This window comes from Protopterus annectens, chromosome 7.part0 (assembly GCF_019279795.1).
Source record: "Protopterus annectens isolate FY-2018-M chromosome 7.part0, PAN1.0, whole genome shotgun sequence".
Lineage (NCBI taxonomy): Eukaryota > Metazoa > Chordata > Ceratodontiformes > Protopteridae > Protopterus > Protopterus annectens.
This window is the reverse complement of record NC_056739.1, coordinates 1,442,005,149-1,442,018,046: the sequence shown is the minus strand read 5'-3', so window position 1 is coordinate 1,442,018,046 and position 12,898 is coordinate 1,442,005,149.

Below are 12,898 nucleotides of genomic sequence, written 5' to 3'. Positions count from 1 at the left end.
ATAGCTATGTCAAGAATCTCAATGGCAACACTCACACTCAGGTCTGCTCTGAGTTACAGCACAATGGCACTAAATATACAGAACCAACTGATATTGCCAACATCCTGACAGATAGGTTCAGTGCTAACTTTACCCCCCTCTCACCCCCAAAAGTGCCCATCTCTATACCGGAAGAATGCAATGTTCCTGTAATCATGGGTGCACAGGTAAAAACCTCACTCTCCAAAGCCAAGAACACAGCATCCATGGGACCTGACAACATCCCAGACTGCCATCTACACAAACTACAAAATGAACTGATCACATAGGTATGTAATAACATATATAAAAATACTTTTATTGTATTTAAAAACACTTTAAATGTTCATTGCCTGTACCAATTAATCAAATGAATAAATGATTGATTTATAACATTTGGTGGGGGTTTAAATAGGTTGGCTGTTTTGCTTTGAATTATTCCTTAGAAGGCAAAAAGCTGAGGTACCAGAATAAAGTTTACTGGTTACTATAACCTGCTGCCTTTTATTTTTTGATGGATTAATTCTAGTTTTCTATGTTTTCCGAGAAAGCTAATTTAATCAATATAAAGAAGGCAGCCCCAAAAATATTTGGAGAGAAATACTGGCAAATGCATCCAGATATGGAAAATGTCACAATAAAAAAATAATATCACAAAGATGGAATGCAGAAAAGATTAGTAACATAGTAAAACAGAAGTTGAAGTTATGGAGTGCATGCAAAGTGAAGGATTTGATGTAGGTCTAACACAGGTTACATTCTGCCTTGCCATTAACCCATTAAGCTGTTTACTTAACAGCTTAGGCCATGGCTACAATTTGGCTCCTACAAAAACAACAAAGTGTAAAGACTTCTCATTTTCTCTTTGTTGATGATTTAAAACTGTATAGCTATCAGATGAGGAACTGATAGCACAGCTGTAGGTTGTCAAAACTTTTTCAGATGATATAAGAATGTCATTTGGTCTTGATAAGTGTGGAAAAGCTACCTTTAAACCAGGACAACTGCAGCAGCAGGAAAACATCAGTTTTGGACAAGAATGTGATATAAAAGAACTTGTGCAAGAGGGAGTGTATAAATATTTGGGAATTGATGAAGGATCAACAATAAAATATGAACAAATGTAAATAAAACTTAGTAAAGAATACTTCAGAACACTTAAATTAATTCTGAGAACAGCGTTGACATCAGGGAAACAAAATCCAAACTATAAACCAATTGCTCTTCCTGTCCTAGCTTACAGTTTTGGAGTGATTGACTGGCCCCAAAATGTATTGGATAGATTAGATAGGAAAACAAGAAGGATGCTTCATGTTCAAAAAATGATTTATAAAAATCAGTGTATACCAAGATTATATATTCCCCATTCCGAAGGAGGGATGGGTCTCCTTGAAATTGATTACATGTATAGATCTGCAATTGTAGGACTCCACACATATCTGCTGACCTCACAAGACTCAAATGTAGTGAAAGTTTTAAAACATGAGGAGAAAAAATCTAAGATGACTTCTCTGTTTAATTTAGCAGAAACATATCGGTGTCGAGCAGGAATGAAAATCAAACCAAAGGTAGATAAAAATCCGACAGCAAGTGAATGTGCCAAAAAAACAAAAGAAAGAATATAAGGTGAAGGATCAGATGAGAAGGCAAGAAATGTGGAAAAGCATAAATATAATGGCAAATATAGAAAACTTCTGAAAGAACCTCATGTTGATCAGGAATGAATGCAGGAATGTTTAAGGAGAGGTGAATTTAAAGCAAGAGATGAAAGTTTAATATTGGCAGCTGAGGATAGTGGGCTACATGCACGCTTGTTTACAAAGTCCATTGAACATGTTGGAGAAACAGACAAATGTAGGTTTTGTAAAACCAGATTGGAAACAGTTGCATTAGTATGTCACTACCTTGTTGCTGGTAGTGAGATACTAATGGCAGAAAGACCGTATACTAAAAGGCATAATAACATGGCAAGACTGTTGCACTGGGGGGATTGTACAAACATTATGGTATTAAAGTGGCTGAAAAACACTGGAAACACGACCTATAAAGCATCATAGAAAATGATGAAGTTTATCTCACATGAGATCACCCATTACCAACAGTTCAAAAGATAGATGCTAGAAAAACAGATATAGTGGTCCAAGAAAAGAAGGCAAAAGTAGCATTAGACATTGAAATTGCTACACCCAGTGAATACAGTGTCTTGAGTACAGAGAAAGATACAAAATCATAAAATATCAGTATCTGTAGGCAGAAATGAGAGCAATGTGGAAGAAGGATACCCAGACAGTTCTAATAGTAGTAGGAGCAACAGGTCTTATAAAAAATAATCTACAATCGTTTTTAGATATGTTACCAATCCATGTAACCCCATACGAATTGCAGAAGGAATCATTACTGGGCACACTCCGGGTGCTGCGAAGAGCACTTTTGGCTGACATCAAAGATTGAAACAATACTAATTTCATAAAATGTAATCGTACTTTGACTTAGGAATGGGGTCCAGTTCACAGTATTAGAAACCCAAAAGATTTGGAGAAATAAAAATGAATGAAGAGATGATAAAATCAGCAAACAAACAAGAGTAGTATTGCTAGAACTAGTCTTGGTGAGTACCTTCATGAGGTAGATCCAGTTTTTACAAAATCTCACCAAGATGACACTGATATACAGTCTGCATTTTTATATAGCATATATCACTGACAGAAGTAGGTTAAAAAATAAAAAAAGGCAGCTGAGTGCAAAAGTCCCAGGATAAAAAAGTGCCCAATTCAGATAAGAGCATTGGTGTCAGGACTGGAAAAAAATAAAATGAAAGTGTAGAATCCTCACCACACGTAAACATTTCTACATTGGGGTTAGGCCAGGCTCAGGGTGAGGACACCCCTCCCCCATTGTAGAAGTAAGTAGTAGTCCCAAAAAACACAAAAACTGACAGGTAAAAAAAGACCCATAAAGATGACAGAGTGAGCTATTACTGATTAGAAAGAAAGAAGTTATATATTGCTACTATTATGCAAGAAGCCCAACATTTCTGAATAGAAGATATACAAAACGTTTAACAGAAAAATTAGGGAAAAAATACTTTCACAAGAAAAACTGTCAAAAGTTCACATGCAAATCTGTGTTCATTAATACAACAGATTCATGAAAAACACTATATACACAAAGAAACTTGGGCCATTTGGAAAAAGAGACAACTGGGGAAGTAAAAAAATATAAAGAATGAATCTAGAGATTTTTGAAAGGTATAAAAATGAAGCATGGACATGGGAAAGAAATAGACATCTGATATGTTGTAATATTTATGCAAAAGACCAAACCAAACTAATAAATACAAAAAAAGCAGTTCTAAAGATATTTGAATGGAAATACAGGCAAAGATACCCATATATAGTAAATTTTGCAATACAAAAATTAAAATCACAAAGGGGGAATATAGAGCAGAAGATTAGCAATGTAGAAGATAAACAAACAGAATATGAAGTCGGAGTACTTAGGAGATTTAGTGTAGAAAGTCTAACACAGATTATGTCACAGCATGATGGAACAATGAGTCCCCAAAATAAGGAGTGGGAGACATCTGAAGAAGCGATATGAACATGAGAAAGAAAAAGGGATTTAATATGGTGCAATATTTATGCAAAAGAGAAAGCAAAAGTAATCAATACAAAAAGCAACACCAACCAGTAAATTCCCATATAAAAGTGCAACAATTATGTATCATGAAGCTGAAGAGATCATGTCACAGGAAGATGTTCTGGAACTTTCTGTAGAATGGAAAACAAAGAATGTGCCTTTTGTTTAGAAGAAAATGATATACGGGAAGAGTTTATAGAGATGGACAGACATATTAAGATTAATGAAAGAATTAGATAACAGAAAGTCAGTTAATATCCAAAATATTATAGTTTGACAGAACAAATGAACACAGTAATAAAAATAATTCACATTACAGAAGTAAATATGATTTATTACTGTGCAGCTAAATTAACAACAGATAAATTATTAGCACAAAAATACAGTGCAATAAGGGAAATGAAGGGAAGAAATCAAATGCCATGATGGAATTATCTAATAGAGAAACCTATAAAGGAATTAAGACAAGAAGTGTCACTGTTAGAAGAGTACAGAAGAGAGAACAGATTAATAAAAATACTTAGAAAGACAGACATGACAAAAACAATGTGCAGTATCAGAAAAGATCAGGATCTATTATACATTATTGCAAATAAAAAACTGAGGATATCAGCACAGTGAGAAAATCTAAGAAGATATATAGATAAATATAAGGGAAAGTACTAAATAAGCAATTCATTAGTGACCCAAAAAGAAGTTTTATAGAAAACTGAAAAACAAGGGAAAAGGAATAGAAATACCACCAAAAAGGAAGAAATAGACACATTTTGGAGAAACGTTTATGATGAACCTGTGGAGCATAGCAAAAAAAAAATAGTAAAAGAAACAGTAAGACATTTAAATGTGCAGGATATGAAACAGGATTATGTAACAGACAAAGAAACTGAAACATCTTTACACAAAGATTTAGCCATGAGTAAGAAGCATTTATATACACATCTCCAACAGACACCAGCTTAGTTAACAACAGGAACCATGATTCTCCTCCTTAAGAGTGAACATACAAGCTATTCTGAAAACTATAGACCAATAACTTGTCTTCCAATGATGTATAAACTATATACTAGAATTGACACTGATAGAGTTTATAGTCATTTAGAAGAAAGCTCAATCATGGCAAAAGAACAAAAGGGTAATAAAAGAAAGCCATATAGAACAAAAGATCATCTGTTGTTAAATAAAGTCATAATAGAGAATTGTGAAAAGGGAACGAATCTATATATGCCATGGATAGACAACATAAAAGTATTTCACAGCATTCCATATTCATGGATAAGGAGTAGTTACAGATGTATAAGATACACCGTACATTGATTACATCACAGTGACCATGAAACAGTGTAAAACTAAATGGCAGCTAAGCCATGATAAAGGACAAATTATTATCTCAGAGATAAAAATTCAAAGGGGGATATTCCAGGTTGACTCTGTCACTGCTGCTCTTTTGTCTTGCCATCAAGCTGTCCACTAAACAGATTAGGTAATGCTTACAATTTGTCTCCCAGAAAGCAACAGAGTGTAAAGACTTCTTACCTTCTTTTGTGGATGGTTAAAAATGGTATAGTTCATAAGATGAGGAACTAAATGCACAACTAAACGTGATCAAAACTTTCTCATATGATATAAGAATATCAATTGACTTTGATCTTGTAGCCCAGGCAGGTATGACCCTAGCCCTGAGTAGCATCCTGCCATCACGCAGAATGATACCACAGTACAAGGACAAAATGATTGACTTCAACAATTGGCTAAGCTTCTGGTGTTATTCTAAAGGAATCCAGTATCTGTCTGCCTGGGATGACATAATTGACAGACCACGATGCTTTGCCAGAGATGGCCTGCACCTGTTGACTTGGGATTCCGGATACTGGCAAAGGCTCTTGCCACCCCTATAGTGCCTTTTTTAGGCAATGTTCAATTGACAAATTCACCACCATAACAGGTACAGGCAAGCAAAATCTGAGGGTAATGCTACTCAATGCTAGAAGTCTAAACCTCAAAATGCACGCACTCGAGCCAGTCCTTAAAATGGAGAAAATCAACATCTGTGCAGTGACAGAGACCTGGTTCAAGGCTCCAGAGAGCACACCTGCATTACCAGGCTATAATGCATACAACACCTTTCGGCCACCAAACCTGGACTGAAACACTAAAGATGGAGGCGTGTCCGTATTCATTAAGGATAACCACACCTTCAAGCTAATTGCTAAGCATAATGCATCCAAGATTATCCAAGTTCAACTAACTCTAGGCAAGACTGCAATCCAGATTGTAGCTTGCTACAGACCACTCACCATGGCCCAGGATTCCCACTCATCTTTTCTGATACACTGGAAAATATTAGGGTACAACCCAACACCCTAATAATGGGTAATTTCAACTACCTCACCATTAACTGGGAAAACTACTCATGTACCAACTCTTTTGCTCAACGTTTTCTGGAATTCATCAATTCCAGTGCCTTGGATCAACTTATCCACACTCCCACCAGGGGCAGCAATATCCTAGACATGGTCATCACCAACATGGGCGACCAGTGTTCCACACCAGAGGTCAATTCCTCTTTGGTCAGATGCGACCACAAACTAATCACCCTAGATATCCACATCCTGCTCCCACCCCCCATTAGGAAAACAACCATAAAAAATGTCTCCAAAGCCAACATCATGCTTCTTAAGACAGAAGTGGCAAACTTCACGACACCCATGTAGATGGACAATAGAGGTACAACTGTCGAATCCTACACAAATACACTTTATAAGCACTTACACGAGTGAATGGATTGTGCTATCCCTAACAGAACCAAGATGCTATCCTCCAAAAAGGAAGCAAATCTGGTGGTCTTTTGCCATAAACAAACTCTACAACAGAAGAAAGAAACTGTTGCAAAAAAGAGTAAAATCCCATGATTGGAGCAACTCCCTGGTCAGCCTCAGTAAGAAGGTGAGATCCTTCATAAAATCCTCCAAAGCTAGTTATGAAAACAAAATTGCCACTGATTCTAAAGACAACCACAAAGCATTCTATAGCTATGTCAAGAATCTCAATGGCAACACTCACACTCAGGTCTGCTCTGAGTTACAGCACAATGGCACTAAATATACAGAACCAACTGATATTGCCAACATCCTGACAGATAGGTTCAGTGCTAACTTTACCCCCCTCTCACCCCCAAAAGTGCCCATCTCTATACCGGAAGAATGCAATGTTCCTGTAATCATGGGTGCACAGGTAAAAACCTCACTCTCCAAAGCCAAGAACACAGCATCCATGGGACCTGACAACATCCCAGACTGCCATCTACACAAACTACAAAATGAACTGGCACCCCAACTAAGTACCAAGTTCAATCATAGTCTCACCTCAGGCTTTGTGCCCATTGAATGGTGCATCTCGACAGTTATCCCACTCCACAAAGGGGGAGCCATGACAGATCCCGGGAACTACCGCCACATTAGCCTGATGAGCCTGGTCTGCAAGGCCATGGAATGTATCATCATGGAACTCATAAACAAAAACATTGGAGATCACCAAACTCTGGACCCCACACCGTTCAGGTTTGTAAAAGACAGCTCGTGTTTCCTAAACCTAATAAATTTCCTTGAAGCAGTCACCAATGACATAGATGAGGGTAAGGTGGTTCACACAGCCTATCTAGATCTTGCCAAGGCGTTCGACACCATCCCCCCACTCTGGAATTATAGATAAACTCACTAAACTAGGTATAAATCCCTATGTCACAAGATGGGTTGCCAACTGGCTTACTGACAGAACCCACACTGTGAAAGTAGCAGACTCCAAATCAGACTTCAGACCAGTGACAAGTGGAGTACTACAGGGTTCAGTCCTTTGTCCTCTCCTGTTTGGTATCTACTTCTCTGAAGTACAGGCTAACACAGAAGGTCTTTGGCTAACTAAGTTCACAGATGACTGTAAACTAGGAGCCATAATCTAAACGATGTGGACATCCTACAAAAGGGCCTCACTGAGACAGATGCCTGGTGTCAAAGCCATGGCCTCAAGCTCAATGTGAAAAAGTGCATTGCCCTACCCTTTGGTAAAAACTCTGTACCCATGAACTTCCACATAGGCGGTAGTCTACTTAACACCAAAAGTGTGATAAGAGACCTTGGGACTCAGCTGGACAGTAGTCTCTCCTCTGATAATCACATCGCTACAGTGTTCAGCAAATCCTTCTACATGGCACACCTCATCACAAAAGGTTTCTCATCAAGAAAAAAAGAGGCCATTGTTTGCCTGTACTCATCACTCATTAGACCCATTATAGAGTACAACACTCCTTTTGGTATGTACCTCACAAGACATCTACAACAACTGGAAAGGCAGCAGAAGTACCTCACAAAGATTACTGGCCTCAAACAGATGCCCTACACAGACCATCTCAAAAAACTCCAGCTTTACTCCATCGCATATCGCCTACTCAGAGGCGATCTCTGCCTAACATACAAAGCTATGTCAAACCCAGAGCTGTTGGACATGCTCCACTTAAAGAAATCCCAATCCCTCCGAGCTACATGCTCTAGGGACCTAAACTTTGTCACCACAATAAACAGAACATGCTGGAGGAATAGATTCCTGTCCCAGAGACTTCCCATACTCTGAAACAGACTACCTATCTATGTCAAACAGAGCTCCTCATTAGTACTCTTTAAGAAAAATCTTGATGACTGGATGGGTAATTGGAAATTCACCCCGGGGAACACTTCTGTGGCTCTGCTTGACAGGGGCACAGGGAAATTATTTTCTTGGGTGGCGAAAGCCAGGGTACCTTTTTGGCTAGGCTTGTATAGGCCCTAGGGCCAATAGCCTAGTATCTATCTATGAACCTATGAGCCTATGCAACAGCCCTCCATTTTTATATTTTTCAGATCAGGGGGCATGGGTACATGGGCCTGTTTCTGATGCCAGTGGATTTCAGCACACTTGTCTTCCTCCTGGTCTGTTGAACCAAAAAAGGCTATTACCTTCCCTGATCTTATGCCCAACTGGGTTGCCACGGTAGCATGGCAGGAAAAGCTCTTTAAAAAAGGTGATTGTTCTACTCAGACAACTGCAATGAGATGCAGGTTTTATGCAGAAGGACATAAAAAGCCAGGTGAGCTCAAAAACTCCTCATATTGTTAGTTTGACAAAGGGCCGGATTCACAATGGCTTGCACGGAGTCTAAGAGTAGAGTAAGGCTCCATGCAGCCATCATGTCCGACGAGCGATCCAGGAACAGCCTGTAGGGGCGTGTAAGAGAGCTCCTAAAATGGCTCTTACACGGACAGGGCTGTGATATGCAAATCACCTCAATTGCAGGTGAAAGGCATGCAAATGAGGTAGATTTGCAATTCAGGAAACCCGAACCTGTCCAAGTAAGAGCAGTGTTATTTGCAGAAATGTACTCAGTTGACAACTGAGTACCGTTCTGCAAATAGCAAAATGAAGCAGTGACAGCTCCAAATAAAGGTTGCATCCAGTGCAGGAAGCATGCCAATGGCCAAATATATAGCCATTGGAAATGTTTCCTAATGCAAAATTAAAATAAAAATATTTTTTTTCAGCGATTTCCAATGTATAAGTGTAGCGCAGTGCCGCGCAAATGGGCTGTGCTCTAAAACCCAGAATACTACAAATTAAAACCCACAAAAGTGGATTTTATTGAAAGTGGTAATATACAATGCAAGGGAATGGCAGGCTGAAGACAACATGGCCACCGAGTAGAGGTTGCTAAGGGGGGAAGCTCAGTCTAAGACATGTAACCAAGCATTAGTAGGCAATCCTATGTAAATGAGTGTTAGGATAGTGAATCGCTAGTTTACATAGAAAATGAGAACAGTCAGAGGAGTGTAGGAGTAGGAGATGGGGAGTAACAGAGTAGAAGATAGGTGACATCATGAGGGGGGTATGTATGAAAGAAGTGAAGCTCATTGGAGCAGAGTGGCATGTGTCCGCTGTCATTTACACATCATGGAAAGAGGTGTGTCAACAGTAAGGCTAGGGAAAGGCAAGAAATGGAAGGTGTATGCCGTGGATAACACCAAAGTTTCTTGCTGAGCGTGCATGTGCACGTGTGCGCGCCTGTAAACCCGAGTAAGACAGAGTGCACGCGTGTAAGCGTGAGTGCACGCATTTAAGCCAGAGTAAACATGTATAAGGCTGTTTAAAGGATTTGTAGGCGCGTTTGCGCTGGTGTGCACGCATTTTAACCCAAATAAGCAGGTTTTAGTCTGTGTAAGCATGTGTGCACGCGTGTTAGCTGCTGTGCACGTGTTTGTGCTTGTGTGCGCGGCGCTCCCCCCCTGAGGAAACAGAAAGGAAAAAGGAAGCACAACAATTAGTAGCAAGCTACCAGGGAGTACTAGCAGAGCTAGCAGGTGAAAACAATCAGAATCAGGCAATTATACAGGCAGTACACTAGCCCAGCCCAGCCTAGCACTTAAAACTCTGCCAACAACAGTCCATTATGTTTCTCACAACAGACACTGCAGTAAGTTAATAGAAGTGGAAACTGAAAAAGCTTTACTGAGACAAAGAAATGTTAGGGGCTGCCATTGCTGTTATAAGGCAACATATGCAACATGCTGAGGGTGGTGACAATGGAAATGCTGCTGGACAACCCACAGTGAGGAGACAGAGAAGAGTGTGCAGGCCCAGGGTAACCTACCAGGGGCTACATGAGCTGGAGATAGTGGAGCTCTATAGAGTGGACAGAGACCTCCTGCAGAAAATTGTTGAGCTGTGCAGGCCACGCCTCACACACAGAACCAACAGAGGGGAACCCATCCCAGTGGAAACCAAGGTATGTGTTGGCCTAAGAATACTAGCAACAGGTACCTTCCAGAGGCCAACTGGTGATATGATGGGGATATCACAGGCATCAGCATCCAGGGTACTACACCAGTTTCTGGATGCCATGTCAGCACATGTCGGTGATCATGTATATTTTCCCAATTCCCGTGAGGTATTGGCCAGCAATATGCGTCTCTTCCAGCAAATAGCGGAATACCCTGAGGTAGTGGGTGCAATAGACTGCACGCACATATGCATCAAAGCACCAGTCGGCGAGCGGGGTAGGGTCTACTTCAACCACAAGGGCTTCCCCTCCATCAACTGCCAGGTTGTGTGTGATGCCCAGGGCATAATACTGAATGTGTGTGCAGGCTGCCCTAGAAGCTACCATGATTCCCATATCTGGCATCTGACGCAGCTGTACCAGACATTTGCCAATGGGGACATCCCACATGGTCACCTAGTGGGGGATGCTGGCTATGCACTGGAGCCGTGGCTGATGACACCCATCAGAAACGCACACACACCTGAACAGGAACACCATAATGAGGCACACGCACAAACATGTAATGTAATAGAGCGTGTGTTTGGGCTGCTCAAGTCATGGTGCCTGGACACATCTGGTGGAGCCTTGCAGTACTCACCAACTACATGTACCCAAATTGTCATGGTATGTGCTATGCTACATAATATGATCCTGCGAAAACAGCTGCAGTAGGAACAGCATAGGCCTGGGCCAAACACCCCCCCCCCACCATTGCCAAGGCCATCACAGGCAGAGCGTGACTTGGAGGAGGAACAACCTGAGCCTGCCCCAGTAGGCAGAAGGAGGCGTGCCCAGTATGATTTGGCCTCGGCAAAGAGGCAATACATAGCACATACACTGGCTCAGTAGGAACTCTGGAAATGATACCTCTCTCTGACTGGAACATAAAGTAAAAGGGATGCCTAAGTTGACACTACCTGCTTCCAAACATGTGCAGGGAGTGTAGTATCTGCATCCGACATAGGCAGCCCTGCAGCACCACCTAAGGCATGAATGCCATGTGTTAAGCAATATAAAGCAGTGCTAAACAGCAATTACCACCATGTAGTATATGCAAACAAAATTGCACACACCAACTAGCACAACTGTGGTCAATGTTCAGTAATACTGGGCAACGTCCAGCAATGTTGGTGAATATTGAGCAATGTCGGACAAGCCTGGTCTAAATAGGGCATAGCTGAACAAAAGCCAACATGCTCATATTTGCTTAACAGGGCCTTAAGCAGTCTGGTCTGCTCAGTATGAAAATATAAAGCAGTGATGGGCCTCGAACCCAGGATACTGTGCACTATAGCCAAAGTATTGAACCACTAAACCATGACAGTATTGCAGTGGTCCACCTGTATGATGGAATGTTGATAAGTCTATGCAAAGTATTCTATGGAAACCCTGCAGGCACAACATAATCCTTGTTGAGTTATGACACAAAGGTGAGTCCTGCAGTGAGAACAGAACCTGACTTCCAACATACACAGTATAAATGTTAATACTGGTCATGTTCGCACACATCAGCAAATGTAGTAGACCTCAGATAGCAACATACTGAAGGGTCACACTTGGCATGCTCACACACTTGAATAAATGAGACAAATGTCAGGCAACAAAACATGGAATGTCAGAGCTGGGCATGCTCACACGCTTAGGCCATGTCTGAGTACAGCAATGGGCCACGCATATCTGGCAGTTGCATGTGTTAACCCAGGAACCTGTCACTATACAGCAATCTGCCCTGTGCACACAGTTATATGACAACAGACACATCTATAATATAGTGGAACCCTGTCATAATCAAATATGTTCTGCAGATACTGAAGTTCTTCATGGAAAATGGTAAAGCAAAGATGATAAAGACCTGCAAACAGTATCAGCAATAAACATTGTGCATCTTGAACATTAGCATAGGTTCAGAGGTCGATATTAGGCTATCTGCCCTAGGGCATGTACAAGCCTAGCCAGAGTGTGTTTGGCATTCGCAACCCTGTCAGATTACTACACTGTGTGTGTGAATAGTAGGTCACACAAGATAGCCCATGTACGTTTATGCTAGTGTGCCTCTGTCTAGCAGGGACACAGAAGATATCCCAGGGGTAAATATACAATCACCCATGCAGTCGTCAAGATGTCTCCAGTAGTTGGTCAGTGGGTGGCTCTGCCTATGTGAAACTGGGATTACATTGTGTAGTGAGTGGAGCCTCTGGGATAAGAATCTGTCCCTCCACAATGTCCTATTAACATCTGTGCTGAGGTATACGTCCCTGCAGTGTGTAGCTCCAAGGGAGTTGGATATCCTCAGGTGGAGCATGTCCAGTAATTCTGGTTTGGGTATAGCTGTAAACAACAGGCACACATCATATCTGGGTAGGTGGTAAGTGACTGAGTAGAGCTGCAGTTACTGCATCT